Consider the following 18905-nt stretch of genomic DNA (forward strand, 5'->3'; position numbering starts at 1 on the left):
ACAAGCAGTAATAGCTAAAGGCTTCAATAAATGTCTTTTTTTCCCCCTAAATGCATTTTTTAAAGATGAGTGAAGTTGCTCACATGGAAGCATTTAGAGAGAGAAAACCAAGATAATAAAAACAAAAAATAAAAAGGGCTAGCATTTTCCAATTATATTTCTTTTGCCAAGACACTAATCAAAATAGCGAACACAGCATTATCTAACTGAATCACAGCATTATACAACTTGGGTGGGGAATGAACTTGACTTTGCAGCTGGGAATTTTGTGACCAGGGTCCAGAACCTCTTTTCCAACACTTGCTTCTCTAATATGTATGCTTTGTAACAGGCAATTTCATTTAGAATGAAACTAATTTGGATAGATGTGTTCACACTTCCTAAAGCATCCTGTTCAACGACCAATAGCTTTCAGTGGAGGACCTGGGCTTTTTCTCCTCCATACAATTCCACCTACCAAAATGGCCAGTCATTGAAATACAACAGCTATGATTGAACTAAAGAAAAGAAACTGCCATTTTTCCCTCTCCCTCATCAAAATTTTAAATGGTACTCTAGAGGCCAAGGCTGCACTCGGGGGAAACCGATATTTAAAGTAGTCTAAAGCAGGTGAATAGCTATATTTGAATATAAGAATAATGGTGGCGGTTTAACCCCAGCCAGCAGCCAAGCCCCACACAGCCTCTCTCTTCCTCCCTGGCCAGTAAGATCAGGAAGAGAATGAGAGGAAAAAGCCAGAAAACTGGTGTGTTGAGATACAGTCTAATAGGAAAAGCAAAAGCCATGCACACAGGCAAAGAAAAAGGAATTAATTCTCCACTTCCCATGGGCAGGCAGGTATTCAGTCATCTCCAGGACAACAAGACTCCACCACACATAACAGTTACTTGGAAAGACAAATACCATCACTCCAAATGTCCCCCTGCTTTCATAGACTGAGCACAATGTCCTATGGTCTGGAATGTCCCTTGGGGTCAGTTGGGGTCAACTGTGTCCCTGCCCAGCTTTTTGTGCACCCCCAGACTCCTCACTGGTGAGGTGAGAAGCAGGAAGGCCTCGGCTCTGTGCAAGCCCTGCTCAGCAATAACAAAAGCATCTCTGTACTATCACCACTGTCTTCAGCACAAATCCAAAACATAGCCCCCCACTAGCCACTGTGAAGAAGATAAACTGCCTCTCAGTCAAAACCAGCACATTAGCTTATTGTGGTCTAGCACAAATTATGAATTATCTTAAGATATCTTAAGCTTCACTGATAAAGACATTTCTCATTAATAGGCAAAGCTAAACATCAACACAGGTTCTGATGCAGAGTGTATCCTGATGCTCACTCTGCAGGCAGATGGAGAAATGATATGCCCAGAGTAGCTCAGGTGGAAAGAAGGCCAGGGATTTTGTCCTCTAAGTCTGCTGGTATTGCTTCTCTTGGGAGTTAAACTCCTCTCACCCGTGTCAGCCAAAAGAGTCACATTAGCTCTAACACAAGAGTTCTGTTAACCAGAGTAACATTGAAACAGGTTAGGAGCCATTCAGAAGAGCTGCTGCTCCCATCAGATGAGGACATAGCAACTTCTACAAAGCATTATTTCTTCCAGCAGCGTTTGAAAAAACCCCAAACTCATATTTCTACAACTTCAGTGCTGCTATTTTTTCCATGTAGAAAAGCCCTTTGAGTATCAATGCCTAGGCTGGAGGGGGTGTATGGGGAAGCTTGTACTGCTGCAACCAGCCTGGTATTCATTCCAGACCAGGTTGTGCTCACTTTGAAGTCAATTGCAGTCCTCCATGGGTTTAACCAAGGTCTAGATTTAGCTTACTTCTATGAATCCCTCTATTAATCCAGGCTCAGTAACTGGAAGTCTCACACCTTTGATGCTCCATTCATAAACAGAAAACTGGACTAGCTGTGGCAGCATATGGAATATTCTTCTGACAAAGAAGTCATTGTATGGAAACCTACTACCTGCCATTTTCAGACAGTCAGGGACTGAGACATTTGCTTAACATACTTTATTTCTGGAAATTTTTCCACAGGAATGATAACCTCTGAGCCCATGCTTTTTGGGACCTCTGGCTGGAGGAAAACCTTTTTCCTGAAAAACTGCTGCAGGCAGCACATGTACTTGTCAGCATCTACTTAAAGTTCCAGGAGTTTCAATATCTTTTTATTTCCCAACCCCTTGGCTTTCAATATTTAAGCTGGTATTTAACCAGGATAGAACCACAAAGCACTGTGTGCTGTGCAATTGAACAGAGGTTTACTTTTACTCATATAGAAAACTGTCACTCGGTATTGGCATTTCAAACCAAATTCATACAGACAGTGATGTCACCGGCAGAAATGAAGCAGAAATGAGGCTTAGAATCCTTGGTGTTGGGATAGTGGGAGTTTGCCTGTCATCTCAAGCACAGTCCCACTGCTTTCTGACACTGTGGCAATACTGACCCAGCACCAATCGAAACAGAGAAGCCTTTGTGGGAGAACCCACAAAAAATCACAGCAGCATTTCCTGCAAGCAATGCATTTTCCTAGTGATCCTTCCAAGCTTACAAGCTCCAGCCTTGTAGTTTTCCAAGTGGATTTGTGCCATTATAATACACAGACCAGAACTGAGTGGTGGACACCAGTACAACAAAACATCCACACTCCTGATTTCACAGGTACTGTCATCTTTATTTTTCCATATTCATTTTACAGCATTTCATTTCTATCACTGAAATATTCCATTGTTGAAAACTCAAAAAAAAAAAATCTTGAGTGTTTACACAGTAAAAGCCAGCAGAAAATACTAAAGAAAACATAAAATCTGCAAGTATTATAACACATACAGACAGTCTAGGACCCTCGAGTACCAGTGTGAGGTACAGTTTTGGGAGTTCTAGCCTGGAACCCAAATGGTCCAGGTGACTCCAGAGGTTTCCTGCATGAATTTGATCAGGTTCAGATCTCTGAAAGTGCACATACATAGAGCCTACATTCATTTTGAGCCCTAACGAACCTATATACATAATTTGCAATTCACTCTCTTATGAGAAAGGGTGTTCTCTCACAATCATGCTGGGGTGTAGCTCACTTTTTTACAGTACTATTGGTTGATGGAGATTTTAGAAAGACATTTGCCTGAATCCTTTCACTGTGCTTTAGCCACAAAAGACATTTACCTTCCCTCCTTGCTTTTTTATTGCTCCTGAGCATTCTTTAGGTTTTATACTTACTTCTTTTTTGCACATGGTTTCTAACTCCATCAGCTTGCAACTCTTCTATGCACCTCTTCTTTTTCATAACTGGGTCTTCAGTTAAACCAGATCCGTGCAAGACAATATAATGTATTTGAATTTGCCTCCCCTGCTTGTTCCTCCACAGGTTCTTTGTATATGCCAGCATATCAGACTTAAAGATAACAAGCATTTGACGATAACAGCATTATCCTCAATTTGTGTTATGCTCCTGAGAAAATTTTACTGCTTAAGATCCATTGCTCGGAGGCAGGCTTAGCTGAAATGACCTCTGCACTCCAGCTTCGTTTCCTCAGTGCATTTTTGTTGCAACAGGAGACTGCAGTGTTTAATGTCTGCTCTGCCACTAGTGTGGAATAAAGGTAATACAGCCTAGGGCTCGATTTGCTGTATGCTGAGGAATGCACCACTACAGCCATTTCGTAACTGGGCCGGAACTTGTGATGGACTGTACAAACTATGTTACCAAACCATCTGCCTTAGACCTGGGTAGGTCTCTAGCATAAAAATTTTTTGTGAAATTATTTTCTTGCATTTTCCTCCAAACCATCATGCTGTGACCTTTCATCTGTGAGGCTGTCCATCTGAGCATCTTCCATTGCTACTAAAAGCACTCAAATTAGGTTAAGAATTGGAGTGTTGAGCATGCATTTGTATGTAAACCATTACCTTTCACATGCAGCAGAATATAGCCTTGAAATAAAGATTTTCATCAAGGAGTAACAGATGGAAGTACTTGCATTTCCATTTTGTATTAACAGAAACTTCTCATTAAGCTCTTGAAATGTTACAGTTGGATAGCTCTGTGTTTTCCTGCTTGGTGGGCATAGCCTGGCTGACTTTGGTGGGCTAACACTTTGCCACCTACACTCATAGAAGTCACAAGTTCACACCTTTACAGATCATATTTTCTACCATTTGTTTAGATTTTCTGTTTTGCATTGTGTCTTGTGTAAAATTGAATTCTGAACTCCAATCAACATTTAATTCTAAGTAATAGAGTTAGCCAACAGGAAAAGGAACTCACAGAAACAGACTGAGCACACATTTCACTTACACAGTTTAAGCTCCCAGTATGGGGAAATATATAAATATCTGCTAGTATTTTAAGTACTCCTGAATGCAGTTGGTTGACAGGGAACCCCATCTGCATGCATTCTGGATGAGTCATTCATCCCTGTGTGTCAGCTGTGGCAATTTGTAATACCATTCTGAGCTGATTGTGTCAGTACTGTAAATGACGTTTCAGCCTCACAAAGTTTCTGGGTGGAACTTAATATGATGCAAACACACCTATTTTTTTCCTCCTCCAGGAAGTAAAGAGCAAAGAAACTCAGGCATACAGCAGTATCAAAGAGTTTTCAAGCTATTAAGAGAAGTCATTACGGTAGGATTAAGCAAAAAGTTCTATTAAAGAGTGATTTAATGATGATGATTAAACAGCTACTAAACAATGACAACAAGGTGGTCAAACACTCTATTACCCCACTTCTAATAATTAAGCTAGCTTGTGTCGAGTATGCTTTAGATTTAACATAAAGTGTCACTTAGCTTGCTGTAGATTCCAGATGCCAGGCAAGGGATCTCTTGGTCTTGAGGAGTGGCCTTGGGAGGCACCCCTGCTCAAGGGGACATCGCCACTGTGCAGCCACTGCCATGCTGGAGAGCTCAGGCTCTGGGACTGCAGTTATCTGTAGTGTACAGTGATTGGCTTGCTAACTCTTCTCTGGTGACAGCCATAGAAATTTTAGATATGTCTGGTCTCAGTTCACTCCTGTTAACTCCGAGTAAGACCCAAATTCTTTAGGTGAAGAGCTACAGCTTAGCATAATTTCTCAAGGTTTGCATAGGAGGGCTGGCTTCAGCCAAGCCTATTTGTTGGTGATGCCAACAAATGGTGTACCACTGACTCAGAGCAGGTGTGCCCATTATGCCATAAAGTTTGACAAAGGGTTTGGGAAAGAAAGATCTCAATTCTTATACACGTTTGCCTCTGATGTAACTATTCATACTTCTGTCTCACAGCAATGCTTCTGTTGTACTCCTAATAGAAAAAGGTGGGATTTGGAGTCACTCACAAAGCTCCATTTATCCTTGATTCTGACTTTGACACCTTTTAGCTCCTCCCATCAGGTCATGAACCCACAGCTTTTTACCTTTACTATCCTATTCACTAGAACTGAACCCTCTATCTTCTCTTCTGCTCTCCTCACTTTTAAATCCTACACCATATGGAGCTATTCTTTTCCTTTATCTACTATACACCCCTCTTTTATATTTGTGAGGTAATTCTGTGAAGAAAGGAGTGCCTATAGCTTATATGTATATTAAATACATCAAAACAGTCATGGAGCTGAAAATACAACTACTCAGTAAACATCAAGATCTGGGTAATTTTAGCTTACTATAGGCTTAGTATGTGACTTTAGCCTGTTCATTCTTCAAATTCCTTTCCTTAACACTGGAAATAAATACCATTAATCTATCCTCAGTGTTACGATAAAAACTAAGAGGGCTACATAAAGATAAATATCCTACATGTACAAGACTTCTTTGTAACTATTAGTCAGAATTGAAAGGCTTAATAAAAAATTCTCAAGACTACAAGAAATATAGTTCAAACTGTAGTTAAAAGTGTAGCTTTTCAGAGGTTCTGATAATTAGTGCCTGTGGGGGTCATCTGTACACAGCAAGCTCTGAGGGGCTTCTTCACCTCACTAGTGATATGGGTCAGCACCTCCTCAAACCATGTCTCCAGCTGCAGCAGCGTCCTGCTGTGGCAAAACAGTTCTTTGGGACATAACTCTTGGAACACAATACACCAAGTCTCATATAGAGAAGCAGCATAATCTTCCCATGACTCAGCCCTGACTCACCAGGAGCCTTTTCCACATTTAAGGAAAACCATGTCATTCAAGCCATCTTTAGCACAGATGACCTTTTAAGTAAGATTGCTCAAAATATTTTGCAACTATTGAGAAAAGCAAGCACTGAAAGTTTGCCTTTCATAGGTATCTCAGCCCAGCCTTACTGGCAGGGAAGCACCCTAACCACAGACTAGATCAGACCCTGAGAGACCTGGACAACACAGTATTTGACTGAAACTGAATAGAGTCAGATTTGTGTCCTTGGTATTGACAGCAACCAGGCAGCATTTGTGTAAACGGAAGAAGACAAATTTAGAGCTAAGTAAGCATTTTTCCAACAAGTATTGCCCACCCAGCTGATACTTTGAACCACCGCATAGTTCTTTGCTTGCCTTCCAATTGCAGGGAGCAAGAGTCTCCTGGTGGTGTGGGAGCGCACAGCAGCGCAGCCTCGGGTGGCCTCGGGGCACAGTCCCCTGCAGCCAGCACCCCAACAGCCTCCATTCCTTGCAGCTCTGCGAAACACAGGCTCCACTGCAATGGTCATCCACCCTGGCCAAGGAAATCTCTTTTCTTTCTCTGCTCCCTCAGTCCTAGGTGATTACAGCTGGCCTCAAATGCTTTTTGTTCCGCTTTTGGTTTTTTGTTTAGTACCTCTTATCCTTATTTTGAACACTGCAAACTGCCTTTGATTGAAGTGTTAAGGAAGGGAGCCTCATTGCATCCTGAACTAGACTTTTTCATATTTGGAAGCAATTAAAAAAAAAAAAGAAATTGTTGTTTTCTACAAAGCAGTTGCCGTCAGCAAAGCCTATTATGCCGTCAGCAAAGCCTATTATTGAGCTGGCTCAAAGCACAAAGGAATGACAGCTCAGTGCTAACATTTAAGATTCAGAGTTTCAGTCTATTTTAATACATTCTATGATGAGTCAGAGCCCTCTCCTAAAAATATGGAAAAGCATTTTTCTATTCTTAAAATAGTTGTGGTATTTTACCTGAAAAATACTTAACAACCATAAATATGAGCCACTGATATTCCTGCTTCCTTCAATTTTAATTTGCTTATACAGCAGAGAACGCAAAAATGTGGTAAGAGAAAAAATATAACAATGATGCTCAGATGTAAATAGACCAGAATTAAAGTGTCTGGGTTTACAGTTCAGCTGCAGATTGTGGCTAGTTAGTTTTGTTTGTCGAAGCACAACATCATTAATCAAATTGCTGAAATTTCACAAAATTCAAGAATCCCAGGAAGATACAAGCGCACAATAATTCTCATTATCTCTCAGTTACCCATAGACTTGCCAACAGAGGGAGTCCTCTTACTGTCTACCAAAGCTTTGTTGGAGCGACGGTGTCCCTGCTGAGCAGCTATCATCGCACTAATAGCAAGGATGAAAAAGGTTTGCAAAACAGAGTCACCTCGGGGTATTTAGCAAATCAAAACATGGGGTAATATCAGACATCCAATCACTAGAAGTGCACTGGAGGTTTCAAGTGGTCGTTTGTGTTATTACAGCAATTATATCTATGGGCAGAGCTATGAAATATCTATGAGAGTAATTGCTCTTAAATACATTGAGAAGAATTATGCCAGATAAACATATAGTTCCCTTATGTCTGCAAATCAATGTTTAACTGTAAAACTCCTTTGAGTTCTTTCCTGTTGCTATAGTCATAGCTTGTCAAACAGCAACTATTCAGGCTGTGGTTTGGAGGAAACAAAATAATTTAAAAAAACCAAAACCCCCCCCCCCCCCCCCCCAAAAAAAAAACCCAAAACAACCCAAACCAAAAACCAACACTTACTTCTACATTGTGATTTCCTTAAAGGATCATATAATTTTAATCCCAACTGAACTAACTTGTATACAGTAAGACCTTCAGAACTTCATTTGCTTTCTCATCACAGAATAAACCAAACTTTCTTGTGAACTATGAAAACATTAATACAGTATTTTATAGTCACTGTTTGGATCATTATGGTTTCTGCTGCTTACCCCTTACTTGAAGTGGCCAGTTCCAATATGACTTGATGAAAGGATTTCAACAATGTTCCAGATTAGCTTGGACACAGCATTTTCGTGCATTTAAGGGAAAAAATTAAAAGAGAAGAAACAGCATCATACTTATTACATCAAAGTAAAGTCTACAATGTATTGCCAGAGCTAACAGTTTTGTGAAATATTAAGTAACCAAACCAAGAACTGAGCAGCAATTGGGTATAGTGATTTCCTAGTAGTAGCATAAGGACAAAAATATAAGGTTACCATCACATCTGTGTGACAGTAGCTCTTTCCTTCTCATAGAAATCGCCATTTTTACGGTAGTCAAGACTGAAGTACTCATGAAACAACTCCTAAAGCTCTGGGTTTTCTCAGCCTGATATATCCCAGTGAGTCTTTTTGAAAAATAAAAATACACAACCAGTATTACCTGCATCTGTTCCATCCCCTTTTATCCTTTTACTGGCACCTGGATTTACACTGAGATTCCAGCAGCAGTCCTAACCTCAACCAATTATCTTCTAAAACTAGTTCAGGATCGGTAAACCAATGCCAAGAAAACTCAGAACTGCTACTTAATTGAGCCTAATTATTGATGGGAGTAAAATTGAGATTTTTTTCTTCTTCATTTTCAGATGAGTAAAGTTCTTTGTTTTCTACTTCTTTTAACACTGCAAACAGATCAGCTTTGCAAGTTTTGGACATCTGGCCATTTTAGATAAACATTCCAACCTTTTAAGTGTTTACAGACTAAACTGTAGAGCTAAATGTTTATGTTGCACTGAATAACTTCAGCTTTGTATTTAACAGAAAGACTGCTAAAGTAATATTGTTTCAATCAGTAGGTGAAGACACATGCTACTGAAATAATATCTTTCTTTAAAATTTTGGTTAATAGTAGTCTGTCCATAAATATTTAATACATCTCTATGTAGTAGGCTTTATAGTTGGAATATATAAAACTGCTACAGTTCACAGGGTGTCTAATTTTAAAACTATTCCCACACCCTTCAAAAACAATTATTGTAGCCATTAGCTTCTAAAACTAGAATGTAGCTTTTTGGCTTTCAAATAGTATGTTCCTCCCCTAATTCTAGTTTAATATTAAATAAATTCTTGGTCATGTATTTCAAGGAACACAGCCTCAGATATTGTTCGGAACAGGGTTTGGATCCTATTATTGAACCTTTGCAGGGCAAGAGTTTACCCTGACACATGCAAAACTACATAGAGCAGAGAACTGCTCTGGTCCAGAATAGAGGATTTCTGGACCAAAATATCTGTTCTCAATCAAGTCTTAGTTTTAAATAACGATCTAACTGTTGCTGCTAAGATTAATTTGAATCATGTCTCTCTCTTCTTGGTATTTATATTTTTCTTACTCTTTGGGGAAAGCAACAATATCTAATAGTGTGTAAATTGGAAAGTATATAATTCACTCCAAAATACCACTCTGCTTGCAAAATGAAAACAAGCTGGGGCACAATATTGCTTCTAAGAAAAAGGAAAACAAGATGAAGAGAGTTGCAGTGGCATCAGCTTGCAGGCTGTGTTATTCATTGCTCAGCTGCTCATGTAGAGACTTTCCACGTTAAAACAACACAATGATGAGGATATTTCTTAACTTCTGTGGTTAACTTGTATGTTTCCATTTGACTCTGAGTTTGGGCTGGATGTGTTTTCCACAAGGTCAGAAGAGTTTGCCCTGGATCGGCTCCTCTGGGGATCATACCATTACACGTTTCCTGTTTTGCACATGACAACACAGTAAGCTTTTTCAAAGACACAAGCTGTATGTGTAAGCCTTCTGAGCAGAGTCACTACTGTACTACTGCAAGAGTAAGACAGTACAAAGGAAAGAACTCTTGACTGAAACTTTTCCCATCTTTCTATTGAGTCTTTCAGAACCTCAATTCAAGCCCACTGCTCAAACAAGTTGAATTCAAAGAGCAACCACCTCAGGCTTTAACCTGGGTTTTCAAATCCCTGAGTGTAATATAGCATTTATGTTTTTGTCTTTTGTCCATGGCTTAGGCAAGTCAGTTTTCACTGTGTCAGTCTTCTGTCTGACTGGTCTGGTAAGGTAAAGTTGCCTGAGACTCAGAACAGATACACCCTTTCTAATGAACCCAGAGGTAATCAGGCAGCAGTTCCTGAACCGGCTGATAAAAACTGGCATCACTATTCCTTTTTCACAGACTGCTTCACCTGTGCTTAAAAGAGCTCCTTATCCCAAACAAATTTTTTAAAATTCCAAGTTATTTAGAAGTTGAACCACGTCAAGTGATTTACAGTACCTACACTGTACTGAAGATACATTTAGTGTTTTCAAAGGAACTAACATCTGCAAGAACTTTCTGTTAATATGTTGTATTGTAAAAGGATCTTTTTGAAGACATGGCAACAATAAAAGCATGGAAATTAAAAAGGGAAATGTAAAAGAAATTATTATCAAGAAACACAGTTTTGGGGTTTTCTTAATCAGTTCAAGTGGAGATGCAATGTAGACACCCATTTGAAAGTCCTGGTGATGATCTACAAAACTGAGGAGGGTGCTGTAATTTTAAGATGGTTTATATCAGCTAAGTATCACTGAAATTATACCTGAAGATTTGACATATATCTCACTTTTTCCTAGACTGCTGTAAACACTGTTCAAACCAGAACATTGCATCCCTCAGGCACATTTCTATTGCTGTCCAGCCACAGAGCATCTTTGGAGCATCTCAAAGATAAGAAAGAAATTGTCTGAAATGGTCAGGTTTGTCCTGACATGATCTTGGAATAATGCCATTCCCCATTCAGGAAAAAAGAAAAAAAAAAGAAAAAGAGAAAGAAAAAAAGAAAAAGGAGGACTTTTGACTAATTCATAGAATGTGATAGTCCCCAAAATTGGGACTGTTATTCATAATTCACAACTTTTCCTGTGAGAAAATGCTTGCAGTATGTGGGACAGAGACAGAACAGCAGGAGGGGATCAAGCCAGCCTTCAATTTTGGGAGCTTCAGGCAGCAGGGAATCTCAGGCATATCAGGACTGACATGGAGGCTGCTGTGTCCTCCCTCTCCTCTGGTGATTTCTGCTGCATCATCACCCCAAAGGAAGCTCTACCTTGGAGGAGCCTGGCTTGCCTGCTCCTGCAATCAGTAACGGAAAGCATTGACAAAGATGAGCCAGAAAGAGTGCATTGTACTGCAGGATACTGGTATCTAAACTTAACATTTGGGAAAACATTTCCAAGGAAGAATTTAAGAAATACATAGAAGCATCATCATTCCTTTCTGGTGTTTCCAAGGATCCTGGCAACATAGTATTTCCTCAATAAGCCAGCAGCCTGTTCCAGCCACAAAGATGGACAACCTCACTTCACACACAGTGAAAAACAGGTATAGAAAGCAATCTGATGACTGCTTGAGTCTCCCAGTGAGACCTGTGGAGGCAGATCCATAAACAGTGTTCAGGGGCTGCTTGCATGAAATTCAGTACAGGACTGGAGCTAAATTCTCTGTTCTGTCAGCTGTTGGTAGCGTGCAAGACCCCAGCTAGTGAGCTCAGATCAAGCCTCAACAGGCACATGCTCACCTCTTAAAATAGTACAGTCCGGCAATAGATTGTAAAAAGGCAAAAATACTCACACTATAAAACCTAATTACCATTGCAGCCCATGTCATGGCCTGCCATTGCACACCATGCATACTAAAGGAGGGGTTTTATCCAGGATTCTGACAGGTCAGCATGGGGGCTTTTCACCCATGGAGTACCCTGAAAAAGTTTATCAAAGGAGAGATTGCTATCTATTTTCCTATAATGAAACACTTTTGAAGGAGTGAGATTACAGATGCTAAAAGTGGGGAGCACATAGCATTGATTCATCTAGTTGTATTCCATACCTAAACAAATCTGATCTCAACTGTGCATTTATGCCAAATTACTCTCTATGTGAAAAAAATATTCCACTGCCTTCCTCTTTGCATAGTGTTCACCATCAATAGAGTGGAGGAATTTCCCTTTCCTGACTACAATCTGATAGTCTCTGTTTTGTCCCTGTTTAATAATTCACTTCATTCTCCAATGTTTGAATTCACAGAGTATTTTCTGACATTTACCTTGAATTCGCTGTAGGGGGACTTCAGTTCTTTGAGCGTTTGAAGAAAATGACATTCTCTATTCATACCTCTACTAATGTATTATATGATGTGGTAGCTCAGCACATATTTTCTAGTCTGTCCATGTTTTCCAAATATAATAACTAGGTCCTGACTATCAATAAAATGGCCAGTTTTGATCACTACCTTCTGCACCTACAACCAAGCTTGCATCATATGTATTTCCTTGCCAGAACATTGAATAATTTATTTTTTTTATTCAGGGATTGCGCTTCCACAGTTATTTCTCAGCCCATTCTAACATTTACAGTTTCTCAAAATCCAGTAGAATATGAATATTTTACTAATATGCTGCTCCTATTTCTTTTACAATAGGCTCATGATATACTTTCAATGAATGTATTTAAATCAGTAGTTCATCTATGTACATGAGAATAAAAAAAAAAAGATTAAGCATTTGTTCAGTGTTATCTCCCACTATGCCTTGCATTTGCAATCTATGGCTTCTAATCCTGAGTTCAATTCTAAATTTATTATACTCTAGGCTTTTAAAATTTATTTGAAGCTTATCAATTGAAACTCTACAGTCCTAATAGTGGAAACTTAAGAAACAGTTTACTTACCATCTGTGTCAAATTAGACTCTCACTTCTATGGCCAGGAATAGAAGAACTGAGCTGCTTCATTTTTAAAACCCTTTTTCTAGGATTTGAGGAAAGGTGGGGGAAGGCTTTAATAGTGCAGCCACTTTACCAGGTATGAGTTATTAACAGGAATTACTTACTTTCTTATATATATACACACACATCACAGTTGATATGGCCACAATACACGGAGTATCACCATACAATATCAGAAGGCTTTACGCATTCTGCCTTACAGAGTAACAGCATAACCCATCAAAAGGCCTCAGGCACCTGCTCCTCTTGTTCTTCAGCCCAGCCTTTCACACCCCTCATGTTGATGCAGTGCCCCTGTGTGCCCTCTGCTCCCTTTGGTGTTGGTCAGTGCCCCTGGGCACTCCACGGCTCACTGCAGTCAGTGCTGCTCACCTGCTCTCACAGCTGTGCCCACTGGGGATGAGGCTCCCTCAGCCGCAGTCCCAGTCACCACAAACTGTGCCTACACATTCATATTAGCTACCAGGGTCTAAGAGATTGACATGAGTAAACCACATAAAGCCTAAGCTGAATTACATGAGTGAGAGAACTTCAGAATATTCCACAAAACTGTGCCTGATGTGTTTGAAGAAAGTTTACATTCAGAATACACTTGGATGTCTAGTCAGGAAAGGCCCACTGAAATAGGGGAACTCTCCCCTCAAGATAACCCTTTAACAGGCTCTTGCTTAGAAACTGAATATGCAGAGGGATAAGAATAGAGTGGCAGAGAATGCCCTGCTTAGAACAAGAGAAAATAGCAGCTGCTACTATGACTGCAATGCACGTTTGCTTGCAGGACAGCTTGGAAGTTGCAAGGGACTAGAAAGCATTACTAACTTAAGAAAAATAAAAATAAAACCTCTAATTCAGTGCCTAATTTTGTCTGTTTCATTTTAAGTTCTGAATGATCAGCTGAACACAATGAAACAAGGACAGGCTAAAGAGAAGCACAGAAGATTTAGATGGGATTTTGAGCAAGGTTCTAACTCTGCTCCTAAAGGCAAGTGAGCTCTTACTAATCCTGTCCTTAATAAATTATCATTTAAATTGACACAACTACTGATCCTATTACTGCTTAAGTACAAAAGCCACTTTATATGTAATAATTCCACAAGCACTGAGATTTCCATTCAACAGGCCATCTAATGTCTGCAGTTCAAGACTAGGGCACAGCACTTCTGGCAGAAAAAAAAATAAAATTCAGAACTAAGTGTAATTGCACTAAACTGATAATTAACTGCTTAATGTGATGTGTAATGAAAGGTCGAGGGTAAGGTGGAAGAGATGACTTTCACCTCTGCTACAGTTTGATAGCAGGAAGATTCCTTTAGAACCTAGAGATACAGTAGGTTGTTGGTTGAAAAGGAAACATTGTGTGGATTTCTATGAGGCTTCTGTGAGCAGCAACAAAAGTTGTCCTTTCTGAGAAATGTACCCAGAATGAGAATATCTCCTGTTGAACAGCTTGGACAAAGAGCTGGGACTGCCAAAAGCTGTGGAAAGCTGCCAAAGGACAAGGAAGAAAATAAAGCAACAGAGAAGTGCTAACATTTTATCAAAAAAATCTTTAGGGTAGGGAAAGGCAAACTTATAAACACCAACAGTCACTGTACATGAACACTCTGAAGCAGGAAAGAGCAGAAATTCCAGCTGGGGAGCACAGTAAAAGATTTTGCACAGGAAATGGGGAGATCACATTACCATCAAAATGCTGATTTTCGGAGAGGGCCCAGATAGACAGTAAAACAGTTCCAGTCCTATAACTCCTTTTAATACTATGAATAGTAAAAAATGTAACATCTAACCTGCAAGAACCCTTATGGATCACCATCTGCAAACAGCAGGAAACAGTCACACACTTCACTTGCTGAAGTGGGATGCAGACACATCAGTCTACAGACATTTTCAGGTAACATTTCACTGATATTCACCAACATCTGAGCTTTTTTCAATCATTTCCTGGGTTAGAATAAAATTTGTATCAATTGTTGCATAAAAATGATAAGGATAAGCAATTAAAACTTCTATGGAGGACTGCAATTTTGCAGCCACCCAATTGTCATGATTATCACTTCAAAAGTAAACCAAACTTTTTCCTCCATATCCAAAATAAGTAGAAAGATCTCAGAAATTCTCCATATCTAAGATAAATAGAAAAACTTCAGAAAACCTCCACCAGCATATTTCTAGAAAATAAGATCAGTGACATAGTGCTGGTGAAGCAAGAGACTATTTAAGTCCTGTCTTCAAATAAACTGATTTTTCTTCATTCAAGCAAGCATTCTCACATACACTTCTACACGAGTTTGGGAAGGAATTTTAAAGGAATATCTTCAGAGTTGTTTCTGTTCTCATGTAGTCAGGCCTGACTTTAAGAAGAAGTTACACCTGACTGTGGAAACTGAGCTGCTGCATTACTGCCACAGAGAGATTAGATACTACTAAAATTAAGATAGTGGAGCCACATGTCATGCTTTGCAGCATAGTTACTTCTCTCATTACAATCTTTAGCAGATACTTCTTCAGTAGTATGCAATTCAGTGCAGCTACAGGGTATGTGCCTATGCATTTGTATATGCATATGCATTCTGTGTTCCAAACAAATGTGGCTGTTACCATATATACCTGCTATTTGAGTTACTACTTTAGCTGCACATGACTAATGGTATCCTTCTTTATTGTTTGGAAGCTGCAAATAAATTGATTTACACTGCACTGATTTATTTGCATGATTAGTGAAAGCAGTCCTGTGTAAGGATCTCTTGATTACCACAGGCTGTATAAATTTCAATAAAAAGCATTCAGTAGCTGGCACTGAACTCTACGTGGCAGTAATGTACCAGCTCAGTCTGTACAGCCAAGGCTTAAAATAGGCAGGGGATTACATGCAGCAGGTGTAAATTAGGAAGATATTAGGACTTGACCCTGTGAAGCATGAGAAAAAGTAACAACCTGTGAAACAAATTTAAAGAACTCATAATTTACCACAATTTTAGGAAGGCATGTCCCTCCATCTCCTGCACAACTAGCAAAAAATTCCCCTTCATCTTTCTGAAAATATATTCATGCTTGCTAGAGTCTTAAAAATCTACTTTTATTTTTGTGGCCATCCTGTCTGGCTTTGTAGAATCTTTTGGAAGAGAGCTCTACAATTTTCCACCCTAAGATATCTGATAGCTACACTAAAAATAGCCCCATGGCAATTCCTCTGTTGAAGATACACCTACTGGTATGTGTCATGTTGATCATAGTTCAGAATCCTCTTGGACACTCAAACTACTGCTCATGTCCCGGGGGCTGTAACAGAATGAGTCTCACTGTGCTCTTTAAACAATCATTAATAATTTATGCCCATAATAAACCACATGAGAGTGTATCTATTTTCTGCACTTCGAGTATCTCAAACTTAGTGTTCTCTGACCATGTGAGGGGAGGAAAGAGATGCAAATCAGTGAGTGAGGAGAGGGTATGAAGAACATCTTAGCATTGTTTGCACAGCTGTGGTGTCATGGTTTCCCCTTGCACTACATTTTTCAGTATTCCTGCCCCACACAGTTAAATACTCCACAAATATCAAACAATTTACCTCTCATAATTCATTAAGAATCAAGAGTTATAAGAGCTAGGCAAAGTCCCATTTCTATGGATATCTTCTCATCTTAGAGAAATGTGAGCTAATCTCTCACTAGGGTTTTTTCCTGAAACCCACCTCACCCAGGCTTCTAGGATGTACAGCAGTAACTCAGGTGCCTCAGGAGAGACCTGCAGAGCTTCTCTATGGCTGCAGGCTGCAGTTCCTCTTGCAGCAGGAATGCTTCCTGACATCTGCTTTGGAGTTTTTTCATATACATCAAATAATTGCATTCTGTGTGTAAGGGGTATCATATATTATAACAAAAGAATTAAAAGGCTTGAAAAAGTGCAGCTTTAAAACTTAAGTTCTCCTTTAAGGAAGCTCTGTAGCATCTAGATGTTACTCTGACTAAAACATCTCTTCTGTCAAATTCTGGAGAGTATAGGCCTATATTTCTGCACTGCTCTTGCACTGCCCTATGAGCCAGCAATTTCTAGTTTATTGCTTGAAAAGATATTCCTTTTTTCAACTATCAAAATGGAATTTCTGGAGCAAGTAAACTGAATTTTAAAAAAAGAATTAAAAAATCAGTCTCCATTATTCTATATTTAAGCATTCAAATTAGTCACTAGATATCTGCAGTCTTGCTTTTCTTTTATGTTTTTTGGCAGCATAAGTATTGCATAGACGAACTTTTCAAATGGAAACCTACAGAACAACAGTCAGGTTTGGAAAAGTCTAGCCCATTTTCTTCTTTCAAACTTCTGTAAAAATGTCTTATTGATGAAACAGGGAAACTGAGGCCACCTCAAACATGAGCAAGAACTAAGCTACTAATGATACCGCTCATGAGCTAAATTGCCATGAAAAGTAATATGCACCAAAGCAAAGAGAGGAATGCAGTAGGTAGGGTGAGGGGGAAGCATCTTGAAAAGTGAGAAGAGTGTTTGATAGGATCTCCTCCTAGGGGGTAGAATATCACTCCTCTGCCCTGGGAGCCTTTCACTGCTCCTTTGCAACTGCTGGCTTGAGCCTTGAGTCAAGTCCTGTAACCCACATATGCATGGTTCTGGTCCATTTAAACTCCAACTTTTATAAACATGACAATGTTATAAACCTAACAACTGTTATAAACATTACAGTGTCACAAGTTAACAACTGCATGTACTGCAGTGCATCATTCACCTGCCTGGAGTTCCAGTCATTGCTTGCAAGTGGAGAATTCAACACTTTATTATTACCTAGCCTTAGACTAGTAGCATGGAGAAGGTCTGTCCTCAGTTTTGGGAGTACAGGTACAGGGAAACAGGAAAGAGAAGTCATTAAAGGATGACTTAAACTTCAAGTTCTGTTTTGAGGTTTTTTTTGAGAAGACAAATGATAAAAATCCCTTGATTACTTGTAGAAAAATCCCACATTCCTGCAAGTCCAAAAGGTACACAAAATATAATATCCAAAAGCAAGTAATGCAGTTGCAGTTCATATTAAAAGGAGTTTGGAACCAGCATGATCCTTCCATGTGCTCCAGGCAATCCAGTTTCTTAGATATACAAACAAAAGCAGATGTGTTGATTTTTAGTGGCAAAGTGATTTATCTCTATATATGGTATCAGTACTAGAAAACTGTGTACAGATGACATCCACATTTTAATAAGACCAGATGTAGTTTGGAGAGCAGGGTAGCAGGAAGGAAACACTTCAAAAATTTTTAAAATATATTCTAGAATTAATTTTTTACTTGATAATAAAGGCCTCAAACAATTTAATATAGTAAAATGAAAAGGCAATATGATTATGGAACAAAAGAACTTTTGGAAAAATAAAGTAATTAGAAAAACTGAAGCCTATTGGCCTGGAGAGCATCTGCAGAAAACAACTAAACCCCACCCAAAAATCTGATAACTAGCAGCTGAGGATAATTTTAATTTGGAGAGTGGTTACCCACTGGAACTGATGCCCTTTCTGTTGCAGGGGTGTTTTTCAGATCAAGAAGATGATCAAGAAGATATTTTTAGCCAATGATACTAGAAAGATTATACAATTCTTGGCAAAATTTACTGTCTTGCTTACTGGGTTGTTCAGAGCAAATATTTCCATAGCCTTTCCCAGCTTTAAACTCTGTGAAGAGTTAGACCTTCTTCAAAACATTTTGAGGCGAAGCCTCTTATTCAGTTTTTTACACAAACTCCTGCTGTCCACTAAGGTATCTTTTAACATCAACTGTATTTTTAACGAGGTTGCTACTTCACAGCAGTAGAAGACAAGAAATATGAGCACACACAACAAAGCTGTTAAACCCAGTGCTAAAGTGCAAGCTCAAGCGAAGTGAGCCATGTTCCAGCCGTGTCTGTAGGGCTGAGTAGTCAACTAATTAGGTAAGTCTTTTTGTAAACAGCTGGCAGTGATATAACAGGGATTTTTCTTCCATTCCAAGAAAAATTGAGTACATTGAAT

The sequence above is a fragment of the Fringilla coelebs genome (genome assembly GCF_963513975.1).
Source record: "Fringilla coelebs genome assembly, chromosome: 8".
Taxonomy (NCBI): domain Eukaryota; kingdom Metazoa; phylum Chordata; class Aves; order Passeriformes; family Fringillidae; genus Fringilla; species Fringilla coelebs.